Here is a 3,971-nt window from a genome sequence, read left to right on the forward strand (position 1 = left end):
ACGCTAGATGTTAGCTGGTCAGTCATAATATAGAAGAGCAGTAAGATCATAAGCTGGTCTGTTCATAAAATAAAAGAGGCAGTAAATCTTGCTGGTCTTTCGTAGTATAATAGAGACAGTCATGTAGCTGGTCTGTCAAGAAATATTGAAGACAGCAGATCTAGCTGGGTCTGTCGAATATAATAGAGTAACAGTAAATCTAGCTGGTCTTGTAATAAAATAATTGAGACAGTAGATCTAGCCTGGTCTGTCGTAATATAAAAGAAGGCAGTAGATCTAGCTAGTCCTGGTCATAACATAAATGGAGGACAGTAATATAGCTGGTAATTTCGTAGTATAATAGAGGCAGTAGATCTAGTCTGGTCTGTCATAATATAAATTTAGACCGTAGTCTAGCAGGTTTTTTCATAATATATTAGAGGACGTAGAATCTAGCTGTTCTGCCATAATAAATAGTGATAAATATCTAGCTTGGTTGTCATAAAATAATAGAGACAGTAGATCTAGCTGGTCTGTTGTAATATAACAGAGACAGTGTATAGCTGGTCTTTTCGTAGTATTAGAGACAATAGATCTATCTGCGTCTGTCCATAATAGGTAGAGACAGTAAATCTAGCTGGGTTGTCGTATAATAATAATTAGAGACAGTAGATGTAGCTGTCTGGTCCATAATATAGAAGAGACAGTAGATCTAGCTGGGTCTGTTGTATATATAGAGACAATATTATATAGCAGGTTTTCGTATTAAATGAGACAGTAGATCAGCTGTTCATCGCAATAATAGAGATAAGATAATAGATCTAGCTTGGTCTGTCATAATAAATAATTGAGACAGTAGATCTAGCTGGTCTGTTGTTGATAACTACAAGAGACAGTAGATATAGCTGTCTGTCATAATTATTAAAGACTCTAGATGTAAGCTGTCGTCTAATATTAGAAAGACAGTAGATCTTAGCTGGTCTGTCATAAAATAAAGAGCAGTAAATCTTGCTGGTCTTTCGTAGTATAATAGAGACAGTAGTAGTGTAGCTGGGTCTGTCATAAAATAATAGAGACAGTTAGTTCTAGCTGTTCTGCCATAATATATAAGAGATAATATATCTCTTGGTCTGTCATAACATAATTGAGACAGTAGATATAGCTGGTCTTCATAATATAATATAAAGACAGTAGATTTAGCGGATCTGTTAATAATTATAATAGAGATAATAGATCTAGCTGTCCTGTCATAAAAATTATTTGAGACATAGATCTAGCTGGTCTGTCGTAATATAATAGAGACAGTATATCTAGCCTGGTCTGTCATAATATAATAGAGACAGTAAATTAGCTGGTCCTTTCATTGTATAGTGAGCGACAGCAAGTCTAGATGTTCTGCCCCAATATAATAGAGATAATATATCTAGCTGGTTTGTCATAAAAATAGTAGAGACAGTAAATCTAGCAGGTCTTCGTAGTATAATAGAGAAAATAGAGTAGCTGGTCTGTCATAAAATAGTAGAGCCAGTAGATCTAGCTGGTCTGTCATAATATACTATAGACAGTAAATCTTGCTTGGCTTTCCGTAATATAATTGAGACAGTAGATTTAGCAAGTCTACAATAATATTAAAAGAGGCAGTAGATCTAGCTGGCCTTTCATAGTATAATAGAGACAGTAGATCTAACAGGTCTGTCATAATAATATAGAGACTCTAGATGTAGCTGGTAAGTCATAATATAGAAGAGACAGTAAGTCTAGCTGGTCTGTCATCATATAGTAGAGACAGTAAATTTAAGCTGGTCTTCGTAATATAATTGAGACAGTAGATTTAGCTGGTCTGCTATAATATAATGGAGACAGTAGATCTAGCTGTATTGTCATAATAAAAAAGAGCAGTAGATCTGGCTGGTCTGTCATAATATAGTAGAGACAGTAGATCTAGCATGTCTATCATAATATATTAGAGGACAGTAGATCTAGCTGGTCTGTCGTAATATAATAGTGATAATATATCTAGCTGGTCTGTCATAAAATAATAGAGACAGTAGATCTAGCTGGTCTGTCTAATATAACAGAGACAGTGTATATAGCTGGTCTTTCGTAGTATAATAGAGAGATAATAATCTATCTGGTCTGTCATAATATGGTAGAGAACAGTAAATCTAGCTGGTCTTTCGTAGTATAAAATAAGACAGTAGATGTAGCTGGTCTTCATAAAATAATTGAGACAGTAGATCTAGATGGTCTGTCGTAATATATAGAGACAGAGATGTAGCTGTCTGTCATGATATAATAGAGACATAGATGTAGCTGGTCTGTTCATAATATAATAGAGGACAGTAGTTCTAGCTGTTCTGCCATAATATATAAAGATAATATATCTAGCTGGTCTGTCATAAAAATTGAGACAGTAGATCTAGCTGGTCTGTTGTAATATAATAGAGATAATATAGTATAGCAGGTCTTTCGATTATAAATGAGACAGTAGATCTAGCTGATCTGCAATAATATAATATAGATAATAGATCTAGCTGGTCTGTCATAAAATAATTGAGACAGTAGATGTAGCTGGTCTGTCATGATATAATAGAGACAGTAGATGTAGCTGGTCTGTCATAATATAATAGAGACAGTAGTTCTAGCTGTTCTGCCATAATATATAAAGATAATATATCTAGCTGGTCTGTCATAAAATAATTGAGACAGTAGATCTAGCTGGTCTGTCATAATATAACCGACAGAGTAGATCTAGCTGGTCTGTCATAATATAATAGAGATAGTAGTTCTAGCTGGTCTGTCATAATATAATAGAGACAGTAGATGTAGCTGGGCTGTCATAAAATAATTAAGACAGTAGATCTAGCTGTCTGTTGTAATATAATAGAGATAATAATATAGCAGGTCTTTCGTATTATAAATGAGACAGTAGATCTAGCTGATCTGCAATAATATAATATAGATAATAGATCTAGCTGGTCTGTCAAAAATAATTGAGACAGTAGATCTAGCTGGTCTGTTGTGATATAACAGAGACAGTAGATATAGCTGGTCTGTCATAATATATTAAAGACTCTAGATGTAGCTGGTCAGCATAATATAGAAGAGACAGTAGATCTAGCTGGTCTGTCATAATATAAAAGAGGCAGTAAATCTTGCTGGTCTTTCGTAGTATAATAGAGACAGTAGATGTAGCTGGTCTGTCATAAAATAATAGAGACAGTAGTTCTAGCTGTTCTGCCATAATATATAAAGATAATATATCTAGCTGGTCTGTCATAAAATAATTGAGACAGTAGATGGAGCTGGTCTTCATAAATTAATAAAGACAGTAGATGTAGCGGATCTGTAATATTAAATAGAGATAATAGATCTAGCTGTCTGTCATAAAATATTTGAGACAGTAGATCTAGCTGGTCTGTCGTAATATAATAGAGACTGTAAATCTAGCTTGTCTGTCATAATATAATAGAGACAGTAATATCTAGCTGGTCTTTCGTAGTATAATAGAGACAGCAGATCTAGCTGTTCTGCCCCAATATAATAGAGATAATATATCTAGCTGGTCTGTCATAATATAATTGAGACTGTAGATCTAGCTTGTCTGTCATAATATAATAGAGACAGTAAATCTAGCTGGTCTTTCATTGTATAGTAGAGACAGCAGATCTAGATGTTCTGCCCCAATATAATAGAGATAATATATCTAGCTGGTTTGTCATAAAATAGTAGAGACAGTAAATCTAGCTGGTCTTCGTAGTATAAAAGAGAAAATAGATGTAGCTGGTCTGTCACAATATAGTAGAGAAGGTAGATCTAGCTTGTCTGCCATAATAAATAGAAGGTAGATCTGGCTGGTCTGCATAATATAATAGAGAATTAGATCTAGCTGGTCTGTCAAATATATAATAAGACAGTAGATCTAGCTTTTCTGCATAATATAATAGAAAGTAGATCTGCTGTCTTCATAATATAATAGAGACATAGATCTA

This window comes from Salvelinus sp. IW2-2015, unplaced genomic scaffold (genome assembly GCF_002910315.2).
Source record: "Salvelinus sp. IW2-2015 unplaced genomic scaffold, ASM291031v2 Un_scaffold2269, whole genome shotgun sequence".
Taxonomy (NCBI): Eukaryota; Metazoa; Chordata; class Actinopteri; order Salmoniformes; family Salmonidae; genus Salvelinus; species Salvelinus sp. IW2-2015.